This window comes from Zootoca vivipara, chromosome 2 (assembly GCF_965207765.1).
Source record: "Zootoca vivipara chromosome 2, rZooViv2.hap1.1, whole genome shotgun sequence".
Lineage (NCBI taxonomy): Eukaryota > Metazoa > Chordata > Lepidosauria > Squamata > Lacertidae > Zootoca > Zootoca vivipara.
Genome location: NC_142584.1, coordinates 45,730,860 through 45,745,895, shown reverse-complemented (window position 1 = coordinate 45,745,895; position 15,036 = coordinate 45,730,860). Strand labels below are relative to the sequence as shown.

General features: G+C 38.8%; 1 protein-coding gene across 2 annotated transcripts in view; it reads left to right on the top strand.

Moving 5' to 3' along the window:
• The window catches only part of SLIT3 (slit guidance ligand 3), a 409,547-nt gene that overhangs the window by 93,001 nt on the left and 301,510 nt on the right, over positions 1–15,036 (top strand). The gene's annotated exons all lie outside the window — the stretch shown is intronic.

Sequence of the window (15,036 nt, the reverse complement as noted above, 5' to 3'; positions counted from 1 at the left end):
GGCTAGCGGGTGACAAGACTTCAGCAAAACATAGAGAGAGCAGCACAAGAAGCCAAACTCATTTTTAGTCATCATTTACACTTTACATTACTGTGATTTAACAGAATTTAGAACTGACTGCTTATAGGCTTACATACAATCCCAGAGAAGACTGATCTAGGAAAGTATTGTCTGGGGAAACGAGCCAACCTCTATAAAGCTAATTGTAAATGTCCACAATTCTTAACTTTTTGATTGGGCCATATATTTAAAAAATCTGCTAGATAACATTTTTAACTGATAACTTGCATACCAAATTTAAAAAGAATGATTATTATTTAAGTTAATTTGATGTCCAGAACACACATATATCAGGTTAATTCATGAGGTTTCTTGGTTGCAATATAGATCATTGGGGGGGGGGGGGAGTTAGGTCTAGACTTTTCAGAAATGAGACACTTTTGTTTCTAAGACTATACAATAAAAAGGCTTGCGAGTTTCAGGCTACATGTTTAAAATAAAACCTGCCAGCTCTAAGGATGGAACTTGATGTTACCTTGATAAATTCAACCCCAATTTGCCAAGAAGGTGGAAACCCAGGAGCATAGCTGCAACAGCAGATAAGTGGGTAGAAAAGGTAATTAACTCCTTCAATGTTCTCCTACACATCATCTTCCTGTCCCTAGAGCAGTTTTGCCCTTGCCGGTTTTCCTTAGTTTTTGAGTACATCTGGGGGCAATAATTATGTAAACACCCTCTGCTACCCGCTACTTTCTCCCCATACTGTTTTCTTAATACTGTAACCATCAACATAATGTTCCATTCTAAGATGAATTTAGAACTGTCCTACATTTTAGAAATGGATATATTCCCAAATAGTGTTGCATAAAAGTTTGTTACAGAGGTTTGTACGTGTGTGCATGAGAGAGAGATATTATGTTTGCATTATATAATTTTTGTCTTTAATAGTTTGCAAAAGGTAGCTGGTTGCCAGGAGCAATCCTACTGCCACATTTCCTTCCAGGTGATGGTGGTAAAAAGAGGGATTTTATTCACTCCTTCTGCTCTTCCACACACCCCATGGCCCTTGCTCATGGTTAGCTCTCTCAAGCAGTGTTAATGCAGCATGGCCAATGACTTTCAAAAATGTTAGTGAGTCTTCATGCTTTGGGCTTGTCACCAAAGACATAATTTAATGGTAGCTGATGTATATTATCCAGATTATCTGTCTGAAATATGCATGGAGGCGAAGTGTGGCCATTTATCATACATGAGAGTTAAGTACTAATCCAGATCAGGAACAAATCCAAAAAGTCTATCTGGCTGTCCAGCTTCTCTTCAAGCTGCTGTGGAATGAAGAAAGAATTTGGTAGGGGGAGGAGAGGGTTGCAAACTATTAAATCATTTACTTAGAACTTAAAACTGTGTGCTTTAGCTCACTGTAAAAACATTAGAGGTGCCAAAGGAATTTATGACAGCCGGATTAGATAAGTAGGGTTGACACAAAATAAAATTTATCTATTTCCATAGTGTCTGTGAAACAGTCACAGATTTCTCTTGCTGAAAAAAAGCCATTTTTTATTGTGTTCATATATATCAGCATTTGGTTTACTAATCCTTAAGCCTGCTAGGTGGTGAGCAGGTGCAAATTATGCTAGAACATTTTTACAGGCAATTAGTTTGAAGTTGTGGAACACAAAGGAAAGGTGTCACAAACAAGATGACTTTCCTAATTTGCATACTATTTGCATAACAATTATGTAAACTACTGTATAGGAATGCAGCATACAGGATCTATTGGTTTTCTTCAGCCATCTGAGGACAATAAGACCTATGGTTTGCAACTAGTACCAAATACTGAAACCATGAAATGATTAAATGGGCTTGGAAATAAATTCGTTTTTCTTACATGAAAGCAATGGCATAAACTTGGCTTGTACACTTGAGTAGTGGTTGGTTGACCACTAGGAAGATTTGCTGTCATTTGTGAATCAAGTCTGAACATAGTGAAGAAAATATGATTTGATGTTCTCTTGTCAGCTGATGCAACTGCCATAACTGCCTTACGGCACAAAATTGGGAATGAAATAAATAAGCCCCCACCTTAAGTAGCAATTCTTCCTTCCTTTTAAATCAAAATGGGATTCAAACAAGGTTTCTTTGGCCACACAGATATGCCTTGAAGGCTGCATATGGCACATTGGCGGTAGATCATGCATCTTTGTAAACCCTACAGATTTGATGAACTATTCCCTGGGAGCATAATGTATCAGTTTTCTTTCTTGCTCTCTTGCCATCCAATATACAGAATGTATTTTATATAAACAAAGCTAGGAAAGTACATAACATATCAGCAGATGTTTAAAAGAAAGTCAGATTGAATTAATAGGCTATGTCAAGGAAGAAGGTATTTTTTCCATAGAGCTTCATTATGGCAAGTGGTGTATAGCCACAGGCCTGGTTTGGACATAATGAATCTGATCCTTCCAGCCATAGTTTGGAGGATTGGAACCAGGCTATGGATTCGAGCATTCTGTCCTCCTCACTTGCATGCAATTTATCCACTGTTCCCTGATGACTTCAATCTATAGTTGCCTTCAAAATATTAGTTAAAGCCATGGGTTGAAGTTATGATTTGGAGGCAGTCCTAGCTAGCCCTGTCCACATTTTGCCCAATTGAGATGTCACTTGGATTACTGTGTCCAGTTCTAAATTATGGCATTTCAGATGAACAAACTGGAATTTGGGTGGCAAGGATAATGTGGGGCCTTGCGACCAAGTCCTCTGAGAAAAAGTTGTAGACCTGGGTACGTTTAGCCTGATGAGAGGACACCTTTTAACCCATATTCAAGACTAGATGGCCTATGAGATTCCTACCAACTCTATGGTCTTATGGTTAAGGAGTGGAAGGAATCAATCAGCACACAAGATTAGAGGGAGAAAGGGGGAACAGGTTGTATGCAAGCTTTCATCACAGTTTTTGACCCTGTAAACCATGGTTTGAGAGTTTGGAATGTGATAATTAAACAAAGCTACTGACAGATAATGGTATGTATGTATGTATGTATGTATGTATGTATGTATGTATGCATTGTATGCATTGTATGCATTGTATGCATGTATGTAGCAGCACTTTGTAGTGCAAACCAGCCACTTTGTAGTGCAAATCAGGCAAGCCCAGCAACTGAATTATTTTCTTACTTGTGCAGGGGCCAAATAAGTATCGTTCCAATCTTAGTACCAGTATATGTGCTGCCAAAGCGAGCACTTGCTTTCTTACTTGTTTTTCTTATTTTCTAATTTCTCAGAAATAGGCCACAATGTAATATGTACAATTCATTGTTGAAGTTTTTAATGATTGGACAGAACATTTGCTGTATGAGCTGTATTATGATTCCCACACCCAGCTTGTTATTATTTAGGACATTAGCCAGTGGTGTCATCTGGCTTGGTGTGTTGAAAATTTATCTTTGAAGGGGAGTTAATTGGAATGGTGGAGGAAAGGAAATAGGGACACAGCAAGCTCCACCCATAGCACCAGTTCTGATGTTTGATTCAGTTGGTTGTTAACATCCATCCCTTTCTGTAATTGGATAACTAAAGCAATCTGCTCCTATTCAAAGCAGTATGGTCAACCTAGACAGATTCCCCAGATGTTTTCAGTGTAGATGATGCAGACCAGGTGTACTTTACATGAGTCATATCCTTACTGACCTATATATCTCTAGTGCTATCATGCAGTTATGTAGGCTCCAACACTCCTCTGTTATTTTGGTCACTGTTAGTGTTACCATTTTATACTACACCATCAGTGAACATGACATCTTAACAGAGTTACATTGGAAAAGTTAGACTGATCCTTGCTACCAAGAAATGTATAGCATCAAATAAACTGCACGATCGACAACAACACAAGGAGGAGGAGGAGGAGGAGGAGGAGGAGGAGGAGGAGGAGGAGGAGGAGGAGGAGGAGGAGGAGGAGGAGGAGGAGAAAGAAGGGTAAGTAGAGAAATATAGTTACAGGACCAGACAAGATGGATTCTTGAGATCTGAGTTCCGTTCTTTCCAGAGTTTATTCCGGCCAAATCAGGCATACTGAGAACTAAAGATAGATGACTCTGTCAGTTTCAGTTTCTCTGTGTTTCTTATATTTAATTTCAGTTTAACACATTTCTGCATCGATTTGTGATTTTTAAAAAAATGTTTACCTGCATTTTAATGCAAATTTATCCTAATATACAAATTTTATATGTAATTTTGCCAAATATACACATGTTTCCAAGCAATTTCTCCTAATAAAATAATTGTATGTTATTTTCATTAACATTTGCATTTTTATTCACAATTTCTGCTAATATATATGGTTTGGTACACATGTTGTGGTTGAGAACTCAATTGGAAAATAACAAGAAGTACAAATTGCAAAGGATAGCTTTGCTTTAATTCATGTATTGTTTTAGGAAGTGCAAATTAGGTAAGGTCCCATCCCTACCAAGGAGTTTGAACCAAGACGCACAGAGTGAGCATCAGAAGCAGAAAGGTGATTTCAGGCAAGTAAAGTGCCCCCCCCACTTTTTAACAACTACTGTACAAAAAGAGGTGCTGTTACTGTGTACCCTTGAGAACCCCCTGAAAAAAACAAACACTGGGCAAATCCAAATCAATGAAGTATTATTTGGTTCTGCAAGCAGGACATGACTTAACCCAGTCAGCAACTAGGCCCAGAACGGAGGCATCTTTAGTAAACCAGATTGCAACAGAAGAATTTTTGACAGGTGAACAGCAAGCTTGACATCTGAACAGCAGCAAGCGGTCTTACAGGAGAAGATCTTGAAACACATAAAGAGTGTCAGGCAAGACGTTAAGACATAAATGGGCTTCGTTAACAGTGTGAGGAATTGAGCAGATAACAGGAGATCGTATACGATATCGCTGCTGATTTGGAGATTTTTTTAATCATATTAAGCAGTATAATTTTTTAACAAATAAACTAGGAGCCTGATCTTGTGGTTCCTTGTGCACCAACTGCATTCACTTTGCTTCAACTGTGGCACACCTCACTCAGCTCCCAGCATGGAACTGTGTCTGACAGCAGTACAGACAAATTAACTTTCTAAAATTACTGCTTGTCAAAGGGATTCTCCTGCCAAAGGGCACCTTCATGTCTCCTCGTCTTTGGTTGTAGAAAACCGTAATCCAGACATTAGGATGTTAAATTGATTTAAGTGTTGAGAATCCTTTTTGGGCGCAAAGATTAGCTTCTTGCAGTGTTACAAACCTATGACTAGTTTCTACTTGTTTAATACAAGTCTTGTTTTTGTTAACCACAAAAGCTGTTGTATGTTGTTGAAAGATTTTATCATAAGTGTAAACACTATTAACTGGAATGTTAAGCAAGACCGACTTTGGTGTTTAAGTCACTGAGGGAACTGATTTGACCTTTTAATCCAAACAAAACAAATTGAAGGTTTTATCCAAATACACACAATTAACATACTAGTGTATATAGGAAGGCAACAAATTACAATGCTTGCTGTTAATTCAGGATAGAGATAAGCTTATATTGCCTTTATTTTATTTTTATACCCCTTAAAGACTATGATTTAACGATTTCACTGTGAACATAAATTACCGGTATGTAAAAATGTTAAGTGGGCCAGTTACATTTAGATACAAAGGATTGTGTTTTTAAATTACTTTACACTTCATAATTTTTTTGTCCAGAAACACTCTCCCCATTGCTACAATGCATGATGGTTTATAGAAAAAGCAGCTCTCTGGGTGGGGCGGAACAGCTACACTAGCTTCCCAACAGGTGGATAAGGACCAATGAGATGGCTGTTCTTTCTGTGCCAATCTGGCACTCTTACCTCTTTCCCTCCTGGTAAGCAACAGCAGCCTACTTACTGCGAAGCTAGCATAGGGGCTCTACCCATCTGCCAAGTCGCTTCTGTTTTATAGCCAGTAATTAGTTCCAATTATTCAACTTCTAATTCTCCTAAGTCTAAGAGAATCTCCCTGTCTTAGATGAAGTGCGGTCTAGTGTGAGAGCCAGTGTTCAAGTACTGCTTCTGTATGTCAGCTTGAACAAATGAAGCTGCCTTCTAGTTAGTGAAAAACAATGATCCATCTAGCTCAGTATTGTCCGAACTGATTATCAGTGACTCAGCAGAGTTTCAGGCAGGATCTTTCCCAGCCCTACTGGGAATGAAAGCTGGACTTTCTGCATGCAAAGACCTATTACCTTTCTCCATGGCAGCAGCAGTTGCAGTCCAGTGTGGCTGGGGGCAAGGGGACAAAAACATCCACCATCCTCATCAACCCCAGCTGGCCACAGGGAGTGATGGGACCCTACCTCTTTGAAATTAAATTGGCCAATCAGAAGCCAGGCTGTGGGGCAGGAATTTGGAGATGGACCCAGGTAAGCCTGTTTCCACTCAGGTCAATCTCCAAATCATAAAAGCCAACTGCACCGCCTTACAGCAACACAGTTGGCATCGGACACACCCTCCCACCCTGTAGAAATTTGCCCTCACCGGAAGGTAATCAGGCAGTGTGTGTGGATGACCTTGCTGTGGAGTGACAGAGTTGCCTTATTAAGGCCCAGGGAGGAATTTTCCAGCAGACCAATTAGGCCACTTTTGGGGTTTTGTCTACCTTGCAGCAATTGTCACAACTTGTTGGTGGAAAAGGGCACTGGGTTGCATCCTTAGTCTAATTGTGGGATGGGGGGAACCTTACCTTCCCCTCCAGTTCAAAGTATCAGGGTACCCAGGCTAAGGGGTCCAAAGGAAAGGATTCTTTCTATATGCCCAGATGGTGGCTAAGGGGTCATGGAACTCCCCAACTGACACCCTGGAAGGGGTTGCCCTTATTTGATGTGTGTCATATGGAGATCCTCAAGCCAAGATTGACCTTGACAAAGTTATCAGCCAGCAACCGGGTTGGCTGTTCCAGGAGACATATCTAGTGCCTAAGCCAAAACCTTATTGCATCTATATAATCAATAAAGTTGTGGCCATTTCAATTCTAAAAGGTTTGATTGCTTCCTATGGCCCTACCCCAGCGACCTCAGGCTTACTGCAACTCGGCCCACGAATCATGTCCTCTACCACTGAGCCACAATATCTCCCAAAGACATCCATGTGTGTTTTTCCACTTGTAAAATATGGTCTTGTAATGTGTTTGTGGGAAGGTGGCTATTGGTTTGATTTCATTCTTGCTTTCATTATGTATTTTGTGTTCTCATTTTATTTTATTTTTAAGTTCTGAACCAATCTGTGATCTTCAGATGAAGGGCAAATTTAATAAATAAATAATAATGAAATAAATACTTGTAATACAGCTTATTCAGTGTAGACAATTCTCAGGTCATAGTATCTATAGTTGCATGCTTTGAGATTGCCTTCCAAAATGTTTTTATTATATCTAAAGATGGTTACTACTGGAATGAATTCTTGTGTCCAGAACCACTTGCCTGTCACAGTACTCCAATAAGCATGCCCTTTGATGCCAGGTAGTAATTTCCTGTTAGTTGTGAATATTGTGTTCAGCGTAAGAAGATCTTATGTGTCCTATGAAAGGGCCAAAGTAATTCACACACGTGCTATATTCTTGGAGTAGAAATTCTATAGCATGCCCTTCATGTGCATTGTCTTGGAACAAGAAGTGTGTGCAGGCGTGTGTGTGCATATTATTCTAGTTATATCACAAAAGCCATATGAAACAGATGGACTGAATGGTGAGGAGAGATTGTCTATCTGGATCAGAAAGACTAATTATCTGTGGTATGCTTCAGGAATGCCAGCTCTGCCAATAAAGATAGGAAGCTGTAAGATGAGCTCTGTGTTTTCCAATAGAGTGTGATCTATTAGACCAACTCTGACAGTGTTTGGTCTTCCCTGCTGTGCACAGATTGATTCCATATAGATGGCTAATTAAACTCTGAATCAGTAAACAGAGATGAGAAGCCACCACTTTGAAGACAAGGAGATCACAAGAGCAATATCCTGTTGGTTGGTTAGCGTCAGTTAAAGCTCAGTATGGCATATCCTCAGCTATGCATTTTATTAATTTAAACCCTCTTCTCACATTCACAGCAAGTTTCTTATGAGCAAATAAGTTCTTGTTTCCTGATTTATATAAATGTATTTGTTTAATATATTGTGAAATCTACTTGGTAGCATGAAATTTACATTGACACAGTGACTAAAGTCTGTTTTATATATTTGAATGTGAAGCAGCTGAATCCAATTCTTTGCATCCTGTCAAACTGTCACATTTAAATAATTATTTATGTTAAAAGAAGTTATAATAGCAATCTGCTTTTTTGTGCATTTTTTGCACTTAATATATCCTAAGAAAAATGAAGGAATCTGAAGGTCTGTTTTTATGGTGGCAGATAGTGGATTTTCTCTCAGTGTAATATGTAAACATAATAAATGGCTTAGGAGCAGCAATAGGGGTAGATAAGTATGGAATCAGTATTAATAAATGGTGCTTTCCTCAACCCCTGATCTGTGCTGCTATGGTACCAACCTGGGCAGGAACCTACTGCTGCCAGTTGTGGAAGCTCCAAAATGGGGTATTTCAGGGCAAGGGTGGAGTGCCTGAACCAATCTTCAGTCCCTTCGGCCTGGAGCTGGCATGGCAAAAAGCATAAATCCTACTGTCTTTCACTCTGGCCACAGCAGGTGACAGGACTTCAGGGTGATGGAAGGTTCACCATTCTGCTCTGCTGTACTGCTGTACTGCTGTCTTTCAGGGGTTAGGTATGCTCTGTAAGACTTGACTCAGACAATAGTACAGGTACAAGCCTCAGGTATGCATGCCGCTTACTCAATCTATCTGCATCATGGGAGTAGATTAGAAGCTACTACTTCTAGTAAGTAGCAAATCATAGTTTCCTATTTGTCTGAACATGTGGAACTTTCATTGTTATAGCTGCCACATCATACCCATTCTGTATTTGTAAGAAATATATCTTTTCATCTGGCAGCACTTATACTTTGGAACTCCTGGGCTATTGACATCACACAGGCGCCTTCACTGGACTCTTTTCAGAGCCTGCTAAAAACATTTTTTTCTTTGTTTAGATAAACCTACCCAGATATGTAGAATGTTGATGTGTGTTTTTATTTTAATGGTGGTTTTAATTTTTTCTAAATGTTATACTAGTTTTTATGGTCTTTACAAATAATTTTATAGTTTTATTTTCTTTGTAAACTGCTTCGAGGGTTGTTTTTTTACATTCAAGCAGTGCATTATTTATTTATTTATTGACTTAAATTGTATACCACCCTTCATCTGTAGCTCTCAGGGCAGTTCATAAGATCAAAACACAAAATACATAACAAAAAAGAACAAGCACAAAACAAAATAACACCCCCCACCCCATATACACATTTAAAAGGGTATAGGATAGTAATTAACCAAAGGCCTGGTTGAAGAGGATCGTCTAAAGGTGTATAATGAAGGTGCTATCTGAGCCTCCCTGGGGAGAGCATTCCACAAACGGAGCCACTGCAGAAAAGGCATGTTGGTGTGTTGCCATCCTCTGAACTCTCACATGGAAATTTTATGAAATAAGTAAATATGAAATGTCAACCTACTAATTAAAGGAGTTAGTTTGCCGTCCAAGCACAATCCCAGACCACAGTTGGATCTGATTCTTAACTGGCAAGAAACTATGGTTTGCGGAAACTGCATTTTCTCATATTTGGCAAAAAATTGGAAACAGAGATTTGTTGGAAACTACAGTCAGAAGTTCCTTCTTCCTTCGTATGCTTTGTTCTCATAACAATCTGAACTATGTATTAGGCTCTTCTAAAAAAATATGAATGCATGGGAGTAAGTTATGTAGAAATTCAGTAGTTTTTATTACTGAAAACTAAGCTACAAGTTATATTAAATGCATTGTTTGTGATACATGCATAGTACGTATTTAGTATGTTGTCTTGAAGGTTGGTATCCTCAACTAATTTACAAGTTAACAAAACGCTGCACTGAACTCTAGGCTCTGCTTTTTCACAAATATTTGGAGAAAGGAGAAAAAAGGAATTTTAGAAGGAGTAGAAAATTGCTTTCTTTTCAAGTGTCACTGGCTTGACCTTAACTTATTTGAATCTAGCCTGGACATTCCTTGACGTTTCATTGTGGCCTGTGGTTTCTTTTGCCTTGCAGCAATTAACAAGTCAACACCAAACTTAAGGTTATTCTTCCAAGCAAGTAAATAAGTGGTGTGTGTTTTTTCTTTCTTCTATTCAAACAGTATTCCTCATTTTTGCTATTGGTAACCAACTTAAAGCAAACATGGAGTCAGCCAGCATAGGAAGACTAAGACTTGTCAACGTCTGTAAAATATAGTGAAAGCTGGATGTCAGCTTGAGTGTTACAAGGTCTAGTTAGTATCTGGTTCTGTCAGTTTGCAAGGCTGAAATTAGAAAGGAGCAAGTACTGCTGGAATGGTTGCAAGGCTCTCTTTAGATTCAAAAATTACCTAAAGGGAAATGTTAATTGTCAATTACACATTGCATCTCCTGTCAACCATAATTTGGTTTTAATTAACAGCATTGGTTGTTTTTTTACCAGTTGCGGCCTCTTGGATTTGTCTTCATTGCATTAACATCAGTTTGGGAAAAATGAACAGCTTCATTTTTATTGTGTTTCCATATAAGAAAATTGTGTGTGTGTGTGTGTTCGTGTACGCGCCTGTCTGTCTCTGTATTCCCTCTTAATCAGCAGAAATTAGGTCAACAGAAATTAGTTTTTAATATCTGTGATCCAGGTCCAAGGGCAGGTTACTGCTATGGAAAATATATCTGGGCGGATGTTTCATTTTAAGTAGGTAACACAATTAAGAGCACTCTATCAAATAAACTTGACTTCTTCTGTCATGGTATAGCATGCAGCAATCTTTATTACCGTTTGCTGTTTTCAGAATAAGGTTGAACAATGTATTAAGAGTTCTGTTTCGTGTTTCGTTGCAGGGAGGGTGCAACAGTCCACTCAATATCCCCACATTTTATTCCACGCTTGGGGAGCAGGGGTGGGGAGATATAGTTAAGAGTTCTGTGTTCTTTAACTAGTTTTATTCTCAGTTATATCACAGTAATGTACGGCTGTTAAAATTAGGTGACATGAGGCTCGCCCACAAGCGGACCTAAAACTACTTGTGCCCACAACCGCTCTTAGGTTTCCTGAACTTATAGTGGTAGGGAAGTATTCGTTGCAGGGAGGGTGCAACAGTCCACTCAATATCCCCACATTTTATTCCACGCTTGGGGAGCAGGGGTGGGGAGATATAAAAATAAATAATCTGGGGGGGGGGTATAATCAGTGTAAGGGCATGAAGTAATAATGTCTTTGCAGCCACTGTTGTATTGTCACTTGGATACCAGTCCTATAAACCAGTAGAGACATTCCCTTGTACGTTGCTCCATGTCAGGAACAGCCCTAAGGAGGAACTTCATAACAGATATACCCATAACATCTGACTTGGTTCATCCAGAAAAATTGCTCCCATTGTGAGGCAGCAATTCAGGTGAGGTCAGCAGATCACTGGGCTCATTTGAATTGCCTCTAGTCTGCATCTTAACATGTACCAAGTTAGATATTATTTCTCCCACATTGCTATGTTCCTGGTACCATTCATGCTGTGCATATAGGAAATGTCTGAACTAGCCCCTACGCAAAAGATGGAACGAAGTCAACTCCAGCAAGATCAATGAGTAATTCAGATGTGTCCTTTTGTCTGCTATTTTTTAAACTTTAGGATATATTTTAATCACTTGAACACTTTAAAGGTGTCTAGAGGCAACAATGCTATCTTGTTTCTTTCTGGTTATAAAATATTCTTCAAATAAACTACAGTGGTTTGTGTTGGATGTCCCAGGTCGCTGGATACAATAGGCCCACAGATTTGCAAGCATCAAATGAAAGAATGACTTCCATTAAAGAAACATAGCATAGGGGGAAAGGAACTATACTAGATTTGTTGCACTGAAATAGACTTATGCACTCCATGGCTGAATGAATGTACTAGGGCAATAAGGTAGTTACTTAAAACAAATCATGTTGTTTTCGTTGTAAAAGTCAGAATTTTAAGCAGTAATCCTTTTGGAGCTCTTTGTAACCAAATAAGGACATGGTGCATAAGGATGGAGAGAAATTAAGCCTAAAACAAAAGCAATATCGCAACTGTTAAAATGAAATGCCATTTCTGCTTCCATTTGGAAGGGTTCCTCCTTTATAAACCCCTCCTTTGAGCCCCATCTTGGCATGCAGTCCTGGCTAGCTTACAACTATAAAGTGCTGAAGAGAAGTGAGCAGAGGGTGGGAAAGAAGGCGGAAATATGTAGCACTGGAAATTTTCAAAGAACAGCTTTGAAGAAGGATCATAATAATTCTGATGCTGTGTGGGCTTGAGGAATTTCAATAATGGTGCAGAATTTACAGTATACAACCCATGGAAGACTGGCTTTTAAAGCTGATAAATCTTTCTTATGCCTCACAGTTTTTTTGCCTGTATTAGGGTCACTAAAACATAAGCTAAATGTGGCATATGCATAGCTTATTGTGAGAAACTGAGATAAAATTCTCCATTGCTTTCCTTTCAGGGAATGAATGGTGCTTATTTATGAACAGTACAGGAGTGAAATGAAGAAAGTATTCCTTGAAAATGACAAAACTACATACCTTTTGAGTCTTGAAATAAAAATATTAATTCCATAGCTTTTCAAGTGACATGCCGTAGAGATGCAGTTGTGGTTAAAGCTATGCATTTTACACTTAACTACAGTGGTACCTCTACTTATGAATTTAATGCGTTCCGAACACACATTTGTAAGTCGGAAAAAATTGTAAGTCGAATCCCATATGCATTGGGAGAAAAAAATTGTAAGTCGAAGCAACCCTATCTAAAAATTCGTAAGTAGAAAAAATACTATCTAAACCGCATCCAAGATGGCGGACGGAGCTCCATTTGTAAGTAGAAAAATTCGTAAGTAGAGTTATTTGTAAGTAGAGGTACCACTGTATTTGATGCCACAACCTGCCATAGATGTAAAAGCAAAATAATTGTACACTGAATGACTGAAAGTTTTGGAAATGGAGAATGAAAAAACTGAGGTTGACCCATTTAAGTATTATTTAATGTAGGCTCATGGTGTTTTATAGGGTTTGCAAACAGTTAACTTGGTTCTTTTATTATTCCAAGAGCAATTACTGCACTCTATTAATGAAACTGTGTGCCTTCTGACCGATTCTGGCAAGGGTGTATGTCCTTCATTGCTCTGTCAGATTCCTTCAGTAATTGACCACTACCTCTTGTGGTTTGGTATGTTCCATATACATGAAATATAATATCCCTTATCCTTGCTGACAAACTGTTCTCCCTTGTTGGGTGGATAGCAGAACAAGAATTAACAGAAGAGAAAGGGAAAAGGGATGTCAGGCAGTTGGAGTGCCAGTTTCCCTTTTTGTGCAGGCCAACTGTCGATACTGAAGAGTCCTTGATGCTAGGTATGTATTATCTGTTAGAGCGGGTGTTGTTTGTCTAGCACAATCTGTAATTGCTGTATTTTGTAATGTAACCATGCCAACTAACAGAGCTTTCTTAGAGGTATGTTAAATACCTCCAAGAACTGGACATACAGTGATCTGGAGCTGTTCACGTTAACTTCTCTCTTTTTTTGTACGTGTATGGAAATAGTTGCAATAAAACATTTTATATGCACTTTCAGCAAAATGTATCCCAAACCTCATTCCTTGCCGGGCTGCTTTGCAGCTAGAAATGCTGCATTAGCTCCTTTGACAGAACTGAAAAACATAGTAGTGCATCTCACAGCTCTCTCTTGTTAAAAAGCAAAAGCGTACATGCCTGGTGGAGGGCAAAGGCTGCAGCTAATCATTATGCCAGGAAGGTTACAATAAACCTTGCTTTTGAACAAGGGTTTACTCACACACAACACTTTACCCAGCAGTGTCTACACCTGCACATGGATTGTGGATGGTTGCTATATATCACACTGCCACCCCAAACAGTCACCAAATTCAACACGGAGATGAAAGTCAGATTTATGAGGCTTTAGCTTTGGATAGTTTTAACCCTTCATAAGAAGAGCAGACTTATCAATATAATTGCTTTAGCTAACATGACTTCAGCTATGCACTACTGTATATATATACTTGCTTTCTGCACAGCATATGGGTGTGCCTAATCATTGTCTGTCCCTAAGATACAGGAGTGGGTGGGTGGGTTGTGACCTTTTCGTGTTTCTGCCAGCCATAGGCTTCATTATTAAGACTTTATCTCTCCAGCAGTACAAAAAACAAAACCTAAGCATTTCAAAATCAAGGAAATCTATTCCGATTTGAATCAGATGTGAGAAATCTGATGATCTCTGTTTCTTAAGTGATATAAAATGGAAAATGTGCTGTGACTTTGCAGATGCATTTCTACAGGGATTCTGAAGCATATGAGAACTTAAAACAAATGAATTCCTTTTTACTTTCAATGTTTTGGTTAAATGGTAGCTTTAGAGCCAGTGAATTGATAGTTATAGGTATGTTCGAGTGCTTGTTTTAGTATTAAGCTAAAATTGTTTCGGTAGTGATAATAATATCCTGATCCAGCTTGGAGGCTGGAAAACTCTTGAGCTTTTTAAAGATTTGAACATGGAAGTGGTGTAGAATAGTGACCTGTTTGTTTTTAAGGGGGGGGGCACACACAAAACAAATGGTACTACTAAAAAAAAATGCTGTAAATATTTGTAACTTGGATATATTTACAATAGAACCCACAGCAGATGTTAGGTAGTTTAGCCAGTGTGCTATCACCAAGTGCAGGGAATAATAGGGTCATCACACAGGACAGCAAAGCCATCTCCACCTATTTAGAAAATATTCTAAACCTAGGTTACCTGGCATCGTATGTAATAATTCAGATACCAATACAATATTTAAACTAACAGTCAAAATCAAAACAACATCAAGAGAATGGAGGTAGAGCAGGTATCATGGTATGATCCCTAAAAACCCTGCAATTCAGACTTTTGA